Source organism: Patagioenas fasciata, unplaced genomic scaffold (genome assembly GCF_037038585.1).
Source record: "Patagioenas fasciata isolate bPatFas1 unplaced genomic scaffold, bPatFas1.hap1 Unplaced_22, whole genome shotgun sequence".
Lineage (NCBI taxonomy): Eukaryota > Metazoa > Chordata > Aves > Columbiformes > Columbidae > Patagioenas > Patagioenas fasciata.
This window is the reverse complement of record NW_027288644.1, coordinates 261,855-274,092: the sequence shown is the minus strand read 5'-3', so window position 1 is coordinate 274,092 and position 12,238 is coordinate 261,855.

Sequence of the window (12,238 nt, the reverse complement as noted above, 5' to 3'; positions counted from 1 at the left end):
GCGTGTCTCTTGACACTTGATGTGCGTTGGCTGTGTCTGCCTGCTCCAGTGAAGAGAGAAACGGGAAATCATCTTGGTAGAGGCAACAAAGCAAAAGCGAGGCAGGATTGACATCTGCTCAACAGAGACGGATTCCCTGCGCTGACACAGTTCACAGTTACACGAGAAGCAATCTGAGCGGTCCGTCGACCGGAGACGTGTTTCCCAAGAGGTCGTTTAGCGAGTGAACAGCAGTGTGCGCGACTTTCAGGAGTGTGCCTGGAAAGTGCCAGAATCACCAGGAGCATCTGTGCAAAAGCTGCTGCCTCTGTGACCGCATTGAGGCACGTTCGCGTGTCTGCGAGTATATAGACGGCTCTTTCGCGTTCACTCCGAGGGAAACGGTCCGCTATTGCTTCTGTGCGCACAGACGCGATTCCCTTGTCTCTTGCGAACACAGGGAACTCTGTGCATCCAAATCTACAGGCTAAGGACGCGTCTGCATATGTTTTGGTGAACAATCGAGTGTGCGTGTTCTGACAGCTGCCTCTATGCAGACGTCTCCACAGAGCCACTTCTGAATGCCCCGCAGCCCAGGACTGAATGGATACACTAACAAGTGCACCGGTGTGAGCAAGCACATATGCAGAAGGACGTCTTTCATCTCACAGAAGCGCGAACGTCTTGGCGTTCAAGCACATGGCAGAAACAAGGTGTGAACAGATGAGCTGCTGCTATTTTCTCCGTTCGGCATGCTTCGTTGTAGCTCTCTTGCCGGTCGCCGGCTTAGCGGCTTGCTTTGCGCGACTAGCTCTGGGGAGAGAAGGAGATAGCGCCGGAAACCTCGCCTTTTGCCTTCTTCGGCGCTGGAACCTGGTTGCTGCGCCTTCTCTTTGTCCATGTGCACACACACGATTCCTCAGCGAAAACCATGCAGAAACCTTTCCACGAGCACCCAGGGATGTGCACCCAGCACCACGTGCACGCACACGCAGCTAGAGAAAAGCACCTACCTTTTCACACACTGATGCCTAAGCAAACGCGTGGCCACACACACGCACACATCCGCAAGCGCGCCTACTCCCATCTATTGAGGGAAAGACGGACGAGCAACGTCCTGACAGGCTTGAGGGGAAAAACGTCCGTTGACGGTTGGCGTACTGCACGCCCGCCTACGGGGCTGCAGGGGAATCCACATTTGGAAGGTACCTGAAGATGTGTGCCTGTTCTTGGAGCTCCGCTAGTAGGGTAGCAAAGACACTCGTAGGCAGTACTGAACGCTGCTCCGTGCTACTTCTCCTCCGCTGGCAAATGCTTCACAGTCGCCCTAGGAAAGACGTTTAACAATCGATCTCCAAGAGGAACGAAACACATGATGCCGTAAGGCGAAAGAATAGCAGGGCATCTCTTCACAGGCTTGTCCCTGATCTATAGCTGAGGGCAAACACTTGTGTGCTTGTGGGAGAGCCTGTGTCTTTCCTGGAAGCGTTTGGGAGTTTTGCTCAGACGCGTGTTTCCTCAAGTTCAAGAATCAAGATCTAGGATACCTGCAGACAGGTGCCTGTTTGTGTGGAGACAGTCTGTTTGAAACTGTGTTCCTCAGCGCCCGCTCTTTCTCCCCGTCGCTCCACACGCCTGGGAGTCCCTTTCTTTCTCTCCACAAGCACGTGTGTTGACTTCGTCGCACATGTGCATCTGCACAAGCGTTGAGCTCAGCAGAGCGTGTCTCTTGACACTTGATGTGCGTTGGCTGTGTCTGCCTGCTCCAGTGAAGAGAGAAACGGGAAATCATCTTGGTAGAGGCAACAAAGCAAAAGCGAGGCAGGATTGACATCTGCTCAACAGAGACGGATTCCCTGCGCTGACACAGTTCACAGTTACACGAGAAGCAATCTGAGCGGTCCGTCGACCGGAGACGTGTTTCCCAAGAGGTCGTTTAGCGAGTGAACAGCAGTGTGCGCGACTTTCAGGAGTGTGCCTGGAAAGTGCCAGAATCACCAGGAGCATCTGTGCAAAAGCTGCTGCCTCTGTGACCGCATTGAGGCACGTTCGCGTGTCTGCGAGTATATAGACGGCTCTTTCGCGTTCACTCCGAGGGAAACGGTCCGCTATTGCTTCTGTGTGCACAGACGCGATTCCCTTGTCTCTTGCGAACACAGGGAACTCTGTGCATCCAAATCTACAGGCTAAGGACGCGTCTGCATATGTTTTGGTGAACAATCGAGTGTGCGTGTTCTGACAGCTGCCTCTATGCAGACGTCTCCACAGAGCCACTTCTGAATGCCCCGCAGCCCAGGACTGAATGGATACACTAACAAGTGCACCGGTGTGAGCAACCACATATGCAGAAGGACGTCTTTCATCTCACAGAAGCGCGAACGTCTTGGCGTTCAAGCACATGGCAGAAACAAGGTGTGAACAGATGAGCTGCTGCTATTTTCTCCGTTCGGCATGCTTCGTTGTAGCTCTCTTGCCGGTCGCCGGCTTAGCGGCTTGCTTTGCGCGACTAGCTCTGGGGAGAGAAGGAGATAGCGCCGGAAACCTCGCCTTTTGCCTTCTTCGGCGCTGGAACCTGGTTGCTGCGCCTTCTCTTTGTCCATGTGCACACACACGATTCCTCAGCGAAAACCATGCAGAAACCTTTCCACGAGCACCCAGGGATGTGCACCCAGCACCACGTGCACGCACACGCAGCTAGAGAAAAGCACCTACCTTTTCACACACTGATGCCTAAGCAAACGCGTGGCCACACACACGCACACATCCGCAAGCGCGCCTACTCCCATCTATTGAGGGAAAGACGGACGAGCAACGTCCTGACAGGCTTGAGGGGAAAAACGTCCGTTGACGGTTGGCGTACTGCACGCCCGCCTACGGGGCTGCAGGGGAATCCACATTTGGAAGGTACCTGAAGATGTGTGCCTGTTCTTGGAGCTCCGCTAGTAGGGTAGCAAAGACACTCGTAGGCAGTACTGAACGCTGCTCCGTGCTACTTCTCCTCCGCTGGCAAATGCTTCACAGTCGCCCTAGGAAAGACGTTTAACAATCGATCTCCAAGAGGAACGAAACACATGATGCCGTAAGGCGAAAGAATAGCAGGGCATCTCTTCACAGGCTTGTCCCTGATCTATAGCTGAGGGCAAACACTTGTGTGCTTGTGGGAGAGCCTGTGTCTTTCCTGGAAGCGTTTGGGAGTTTTGCTCAGACGCGTGTTTCCTCAAGTTCAAGAATCAAGATCTAGGATACCTGCAGACAGGTGCCTGTTTGTGTGGAGACAGTCTGTTTGAAACTGCGTTCCTCAGCGCCCGCTCTTTCTCCCCGTCGCTCCACACGCCTGGGAGTCCCTTTCTTTCTCTCCACAAGCACGTGTGTTGACTTCGTCGCACATGTGCATCTGCACAAGCGTTGAGCTCAGCAGAGCGTGTCTCTTGACACTTGATGTGCGTTGGCTGTGTCTGCCTGCTCCAGTGAAGAGAGAAACGGGAAATCATCTTGGTAGAGGCAACAAAGCAAAAGCGAGGCAGGATTGACATCTGCTCAACAGAGACGGATTCCCTGCGCTGACACAGTTCACAGTTACACGAGAAGCAATCTGAGCGGTCCGTCGACCGGAGACGTGTTTCCCAAGAGGTCGTTTAGCGAGTGAACAGCAGTGTGCGCGACTTTCAGGAGTGTGCCTGGAAAGTGCCAGAATCACCAGGAGCATCTGTGCAAAAGCTGCTGCCTCTGTGACCGCATTGAGGCACGTTCGCGTGTCTGCGAGTATATAGACGGCTCTTTCGCGTTCACTCCGAGGGAAACGGTCCGCTATTGCTTCTGTGCGCACAGACGCGATTCCCTTGTCTCTTGCGAACACAGGGAACTCTGTGCATCCAAATCTACAGGCTAAGGACGCGTCTGCATATGTTTTGGTGAACAATCGAGTGTGCGTGTTCTGACAGCTGCCTCTATGCAGACGTCTCCACAGAGCCACTTCTGAATGCCCCGCAGCCCAGGACTGAATGGATACACTAACAAGTGCACCGGTGTGAGCAACCACATATGCAGAAGGACGTCTTTCATCTCACAGAAGCGCGAACGTCTTGGCGTTCAAGCACATGGCAGAAACAAGGTGTGAACAGATGAGCTGCTGCTATTTTCTCCGTTCGGCATGCTTCGTTGTAGCTCTCTTGCCGGTCGCCGGCTTAGCGGCTTGCTTTGCGCGACTAGCTCTGGGGAGAGAAGGAGATAGCGCCGGAAACCTCGCCTTTTGCCTTCTTCGGCGCTGGAACCTGGTTGCTGCGCCTTCTCTTTGTCCATGTGCACACACACGATTCCTCAGCGAAAACCATGCAGAAACCTTTCCACGAGCACCCAGGGATGTGCACCCAGCACCACGTGCACGCACACGCAGCTAGAGAAAAGCACCTACCTTTTCACACACTGATGCCTAAGCAGACGCGTGGCCACACACACGCACACATCCGCAAGCGCGCCTACTCCCATCTATTGAGGGAAAGACGGACGAGCAACGTCCTGACAGGCTTGAGGGGAAAAACGTCCGTTGACGGTTGGCGTACTGCACGCCCGCCTACGGGGCTGCAGGGGAATCCACATTTGGAAGGTACCTGAAGATGTGTGCCTGTTCTTGGAGCTCCGCTAGTAGGGTAGCAAAGACACTCGTAGGCAGTACTGAACGCTGCTCCGTGCTACTTCTCCTCCGCTGGCAAATGCTTCACAGTCGCCCTAGGAAAGACGTTTAACAATCGATCTCCAAGAGGAACGAAACACATGATGCCGTAAGGCGAAAGAATAGCAGGGCATCTCTTCACAGGCTTGTCCCTGATCTATAGCTGAGGGCAAACACTTGTGTGCTTGTGGGAGAGCCTGTGTCTTTCCTGGAAGCGTTTGGGAGTTTTGCTCAGACGCGTGTTTCCTCAAGTTCAAGAATCAAGATCTAGGATACCTGCAGACAGGTGCCTGTTTGTGTGGAGACAGTCTGTTTGAAACTGTGTTCCTCAGCGCCCGCTCTTTCTCCCCGTCGCTCCACACGCCTGGGAGTCCCTTTCTTTCTCTCCACAAGCACGTGTGTTGACTTCGTCGCACATGTGCATCTGCACAAGCGTTGAGCTCAGCAGAGCGTGTCTCTTGACACTTGATGTGCGTTGGCTGTGTCTGCCTGCTCCAGTGAAGAGAGAAACGGGAAATCATCTTGGTAGAGGCAACAAAGCAAAAGCGAGGCAGGATTGACATCTGCTCAACAGAGACGGATTCCCTGCGCTGACACAGTTCACAGTTACACGAGAAGCAATCTGAGCGGTCCGTCGACCGGAGACGTGTTTCCCAAGAGGTCGTTTAGCGAGTGAACAGCAGTGTGCGCGACTTTCAGGAGTGTGCCTGGAAAGTGCCAGAATCACCAGGAGCATCTGTGCAAAAGCTGCTGCCTCTGTGACCGCATTGAGGCACGTTCGCGTGTCTGCGAGTATATAGACGGCTCTTTCGCGTTCACTCCGAGGGAAACGGTCCGCTATTGCTTCTGTGCGCACAGACGCGATTCCCTTGTCTCTTGCGAACACAGGGAACTCTGTGCATCCAAATCTACAGGCTAAGGACGCGTCTGCATATGTTTTGGTGAACAATCGAGTGTGCGTGTTCTGACAGCTGCCTCTATGCAGACGTCTCCACAGAGCCACTTCTGAATGCCCCGCAGCCCAGGACTGAATGGATACACTAACAAGTGCACCGGTGTGAGCAACCACATATGCAGAAGGACGTCTTTCATCTCACAGAAGCGCGAACGTCTTGGCGTTCAAGCACATGGCAGAAACAAGGTGTGAACAGATGAGCTGCTGCTATTTTCTCCGTTCGGCATGCTTCGTTGTAGCTCTCTTGCCGGTCGCCGGCTTAGCGGCTTGCTTTGCGCGACTAGCTCTGGGGAGAGAAGGAGATAGCGCCGGAAACCTCGCCTTTTGCCTTCTTCAGCGCTGGAACCTGGTTGCTGCGCCTTCTCTTTGTCCATGTGCACACACACGATTCCTCAGCGAAAACCATGCAGAAACCTTTCCACGAGCACCCAGGGATGTGCACCCAGCACCACGTGCACGCACACGCAGCTAGAGAAAAGCACCTACCTTTTCACACACTGATGCCTAAGCAAACGCGTGGCCACACACACGCACACATCCGCAAGCGCGCCTACTCCCATCTATTGAGGGAAAGACGGACGAGCAACGTCCTGACAGGCTTGAGGGGAAAAACGTCCGTTGACGGTTGGCGTACTGCACGCCCGCCTACGGGGCTGCAGGGGAATCCACATTTGGAAGGTACCTGAAGATGTGTGCCTGTTCTTGGAGCTCCGCTAGTAGGGTAGCAAAGACACTCGTAGGCAGTACTGAACGCTGCTCCGTGCTACTTCTCCTCCGCTGGCAAATGCTTCACAGTCGCCCTAGGAAAGACGTTTAACAATCGATCTCCAAGAGGAACGAAACACATGATGCCGTAAGGCGAAAGAATAGCAGGGCATCTCTTCACAGGCTTGTCCCTGATCTATAGCTGAGGGCAAACACTTGTGTGCTTGTGGGAGAGCCTGTGTCTTTCCTGGAAGCGTTTGGGAGTTTTGCTCAGACGCGTGTTTCCTCAAGTTCAAGAATCAAGATCTAGGATACCTGCAGACAGGTGCCTGTTTGTGTGGAGACAGTCTGTTTGAAACTGTGTTCCTCAGCGCCCGCTCTTTCTCCCCGTCGCTCCACACGCCTGGGAGTCCCTTTCTTTCTCTCCACAAGCACGTGTGTTGACTTCGTCGCACATGTGCATCTGCACAAGCGTTGAGCTCAGCAGAGCGTGTCTCTTGACACTTGATGTGCGTTGGCTGTGTCTGCCTGCTCCAGTGAAGAGAGAAACGGGAAATCATCTTGGTAGAGGCAACAAAGCAAAAGCGAGGCAGGATTGACATCTGCTCAACAGAGACGGATTCCCTGCGCTGACACAGTTCACAGTTACACGAGAAGCAATCTGAGCGGTCCGTCGACCGGAGACGTGTTTCCCAAGAGGTCGTTTAGCGAGTGAACAGCAGTGTGCGCGACTTTCAGGAGTGTGCCTGGAAAGTGCCAGAATCACCAGGAGCATCTGTGCAAAAGCTGCTGCCTCTGTGACCGCATTGAGGCACGTTCGCGTGTCTGCGAGTATATAGACGGCTCTTTCGCGTTCACTCCGAGGGAAACGGTCCGCTATTGCTTCTGTGCGCACAGACGCGATTCCCTTGTCTCTTGCGAACACAGGGAACTCTGTGCATCCAAATCTACAGGCTAAGGACGCGTCTGCATATGTTTTGGTGAACAATCGAGTGTGCGTGTTCTGACAGCTGCCTCTATGCAGACGTCTCCACAGAGCCACTTCTGAATGCCCCGCAGCCCAGGACTGAATGGATACACTAACAAGTGCACCGGTGTGAGCAACCACATATGCAGAAGGACGTCTTTCATCTCACAGAAGCGCGAACGTCTTGGCGTTCAAGCACATGGCAGAAACAAGGTGTGAACAGATGAGCTGCTGCTATTTTCTCCGTTCGGCATGCTTCGTTGTAGCTCTCTTGCCGGTCGCCGGCTTAGCGGCTTGCTTTGCGCGACTAGCTCTGGGGAGAGAAGGAGATAGCGCCGGAAACCTCGCCTTTTGCCTTCTTCGGCGCTGGAACCTGGTTGCTGCGCCTTCTCTTTGTCCATGTGCACACACACGATTCCTCAGCGAAAACCATGCAGAAACCTTTCCACGAGCACCCAGGGATGTGCACCCAGCACCACGTGCACGCACACGCAGCTAGAGAAAAGCACCTACCTTTTCACACACTGATGCCTAAGCAGACGCGTGGCCACACACACGCACACATCCGCAAGCGCGCCTACTCCCATCTATTGAGGGAAAGACGGACGAGCAACGTCCTGACAGGCTTGAGGGGAAAAACGTCCGTTGACGGTTGGCGTACTGCACGCCCGCCTACGGGGCTGCAGGGGAATCCACATTTGGAAGGTACCTGAAGATGTGTGCCTGTTCTTGGAGCTCCGCTAGTAGGGTAGCAAAGACACTCGTAGGCAGTACTGAACGCTGCTCCGTGCTACTTCTCCTCCGCTGGCAAATGCTTCACAGTCGCCCTAGGAAAGACGTTTAACAATCGATCTCCAAGAGGAACGAAACACATGATGCCGTAAGGCGAAAGAATAGCAGGGCATCTCTTCACAGGCTTGTCCCTGATCTATAGCTGAGGGCAAACACTTGTGTGCTTGTGGGAGAGCCTGTGTCTTTCCTGGAAGCGTTTGGGAGTTTTGCTCAGACGCGTGTTTCCTCAAGTTCAAGAATCAAGATCTAGGATACCTGCAGACAGGTGCCTGTTTGTGTGGAGACAGTCTGTTTGAAACTGTGTTCCTCAGCGCCCGCTCTTTCTCCCCGTCGCTCCACACGCCTGGGAGTCCCTTTCTTTCTCTCCACAAGCACGTGTGTTGACTTCGTCGCACATGTGCATCTGCACAAGCGTTGAGCTCAGCAGAGCGTGTCTCTTGACACTTGATGTGCGTTGGCTGTGTCTGCCTGCTCCAGTGAAGAGAGAAACGGGAAATCATCTTGGTAGAGGCAACAAAGCAAAAGCGAGGCAGGATTGACATCTGCTCAACAGAGACGGATTCCCTGCGCTGACACAGTTCACAGTTACACGAGAAGCAATCTGAGCGGTCCGTCGACCGGAGACGTGTTTCCCAAGAGGTCGTTTAGCGAGTGAACAGCAGTGTGCGCGACTTTCAGGAGTGTGCCTGGAAAGTGCCAGAATCACCAGGAGCATCTGTGCAAAAGCTGCTGCCTCTGTGACCGCATTGAGGCACGTTCGCGTGTCTGCGAGTATATAGACGGCTCTTTCGCGTTCACTCCGAGGGAAACGGTCCGCTATTGCTTCTGTGCGCACAGACGCGATTCCCTTGTCTCTTGCGAACACAGGGAACTCTGTGCATCCAAATCTACAGGCTAAGGACGCGTCTGCATATGTTTTGGTGAACAATCGAGTGTGCGTGTTCTGACAGCTGCCTCTATGCAGACGTCTCCACAGAGCCACTTCTGAATGCCCCGCAGCCCAGGACTGAATGGATACACTAACAAGTGCACCGGTGTGAGCAACCACATATGCAGAAGGACGTCTTTCATCTCACAGAAGCGCGAACGTCTTGGCGTTCAAGCACATGGCAGAAACAAGGTGTGAACAGATGAGCTGCTGCTATTTTCTCCGTTCGGCATGCTTCGTTGTAGCTCTCTTGCCGGTCGCCGGCTTAGCGGCTTGCTTTGCGCGACTAGCTCTGGGGAGAGAAGGAGATAGCGCCGGAAACCTCGCCTTTTGCCTTCTTCAGCGCTGGAACCTGGTTGCTGCGCCTTCTCTTTGTCCATGTGCACACACACGATTCCTCAGCGAAAACCATGCAGAAACCTTTCCACGAGCACCCAGGGATGTGCACCCAGCACCACGTGCACGCACACGCAGCTAGAGAAAAGCACCTACCTTTTCACACACTGATGCCTAAGCAAACGCGTGGCCACACACACGCACACATCCGCAAGCGCGCCTACTCCCATCTATTGAGGGAAAGACGGACGAGCAACGTCCTGACAGGCTTGAGGGGAAAAACGTCCGTTGACGGTTGGCGTACTGCACGCCCGCCTACGGGGCTGCAGGGGAATCCACATTTGGAAGGTACCTGAAGATGTGTGCCTGTTCTTGGAGCTCCGCTAGTAGGGTAGCAAAGACACTCGTAGGCAGTACTGAACGCTGCTCCGTGCTACTTCTCCTCCGCTGGCAAATGCTTCACAGTCGCCCTAGGAAAGACGTTTAACAATCGATCTCCAAGAGGAACGAAACACATGATGCCGTAAGGCGAAAGAATAGCAGGGCATCTCTTCACAGGCTTGTCCCTGATCTATAGCTGAGGGCAAACACTTGTGTGCTTGTGGGAGAGCCTGTGTCTTTCCTGGAAGCGTTTGGGAGTTTTGCTCAGACGCGTGTTTCCTCAAGTTCAAGAATCAAGATCTAGGATACCTGCAGACAGGTGCCTGTTTGTGTGGAGACAGTCTGTTTGAAACTGTGTTCCTCAGCGCCCGCTCTTTCTCCCCGTCGCTCCACACGCCTGGGAGTCCCTTTCTTTCTCTCCACAAGCACGTGTGTTGACTTCGTCGCACATGTGCATCTGCACAAGCGTTGAGCTCAGCAGAGCGTGTCTCTTGACACTTGATGTGCGTTGGCTGTGTCTGCCTGCTCCAGTGAAGAGAGAAACGGGAAATCATCTTGGTAGAGGCAACAAAGCAAAAGCGAGGCAGGATTGACATCTGCTCAACAGAGACGGATTCCCTGCGCTGACACAGTTCACAGTTACACGAGAAGCAATCTGAGCGGTCCGTCGACCGGAGACGTGTTTCCCAAGAGGTCGTTTAGCGAGTGAACAGCAGTGTGCGCGACTTTCAGGAGTGTGCCTGGAAAGTGCCAGAATCACCAGGAGCATCTGTGCAAAAGCTGCTGCCTCTGTGACCGCATTGAGGCACGTTCGCGTGTCTGCGAGTATATAGACGGCTCTTTCGCGTTCACTCCGAGGGAAACGGTCCGCTATTGCTTCTGTGTGCACAGACGCGATTCCCTTGTCTCTTGCGAACACAGGGAACTCTGTGCATCCAAATCTACAGGCTAAGGACGCGTCTGCATATGTTTTGGTGAACAATCGAGTGTGCGTGTTCTGACAGCTGCCTCTATGCAGACGTCTCCACAGAGCCACTTCTGAATGCCCCGCAGCCCAGGACTGAATGGATACACTAACAAGTGCACCGGTGTGAGCAACCACATATGCAGAAGGACGTCTTTCATCTCACAGAAGCGCGAACGTCTTGGCGTTCAAGCACATGGCAGAAACAAGGTGTGAACAGATGAGCTGCTGCTATTTTCTCCGTTCGGCATGCTTCGTTGTAGCTCTCTTGCCGGTCGCCGGCTTAGCGGCTTGCTTTGCGCGACTAGCTCTGGGGAGAGAAGGAGATAGCGCCGGAAACCTCGCCTTTTGCCTTCTTCGGCGCTGGAACCTGGTTGCTGCGCCTTCTCTTTGTCCATGTGCACACACACGATTCCTCAGCGAAAACCATGCAGAAACCTTTCCACGAGCACCCAGGGATGTGCACACAGCACCACGTGCACGCACACGCAGCTAGAGAAAAGCACCTACCTTTTCACACACTGATGCCTAAGCAGACGCGTGGCCACACACACGCACACATCCGCAAGCGCGCCTACTCCCATCTATTGAGGGAAAGACGGACGAGCAACGTCCTGACAGGCTTGAGGGGAAAAACGTCCGTTGACGGTTGGCGTACTGCACGCCCGCCTACGGGGCTGCAGGGGAATCCACATTTGGAAGGTACCTGAAGATGTGTGCCTGTTCTTGGAGCTCCGCTAGTAGGGTAGCAAAGACACTCGTAGGCAGTACTGAATGCTGCTCCGTGCTACTTCTCCTCCGCTGGCAAATGCTTCACAGTCGCCCTAGGAAAGACGTTTAACAATCGATCTCCAAGAGGAACGAAACACATGATGCCGTAAGGCGAAAGAATAGCAGGGCATCTCTTCACAGGCTTGTCCCTGATCTATAGCTGAGGGCAAACACTTGTGTGCTTGTGGGAGAGCCTGTGTCTTTCCTGGAAGCGTTTGGGAGTTTTGCTCAGACGCGTGTTTCCTCAAGTTCAAGAATCAAGATCTAGGATACCTGCAGACAGGTGCCTGTTTGTGTGGAGACAGTCTGTTTGAAACTGCGTTCCTCAGCGCCCGCTCTTTCTCCCCGTCGCTCCACACGCCTGGGAGTCCCTTTCTTTCTCTCCACAAGCACGTGTGTTGACTTCGTCGCACATGTGCATCTGCACAAGCGTTGAGCTCAGCAGAGCGTGTCTCTTGACACTTGATGTGCGTTGGCTGTGTCTGCCTGCTCCAGTGAAGAGAGAAACGGGAAATCATCTTGGTAGAGGCAACAAAGCAAAAGCGAGGCAGGATTGACATCTGCTCAACAGAGACGGATTCCCTGCGCTGACACAGTTCACAGTTACACGAGAAGCAATCTGAGCGGTCCGTCGACCGGAGACGTGTTTCCCAAGAGGTCGTTTAGCGAGTGAACAGCAGTGTGCGCGACTTTCAGGAGTGTGCCTGGAAAGTGCCAGAATCACCAGGAGCATCTGTGCAAAAGCTGCTGCCTCTGTGACCGCATTGAGGCACGTTCGCGTGTCTGCGAGT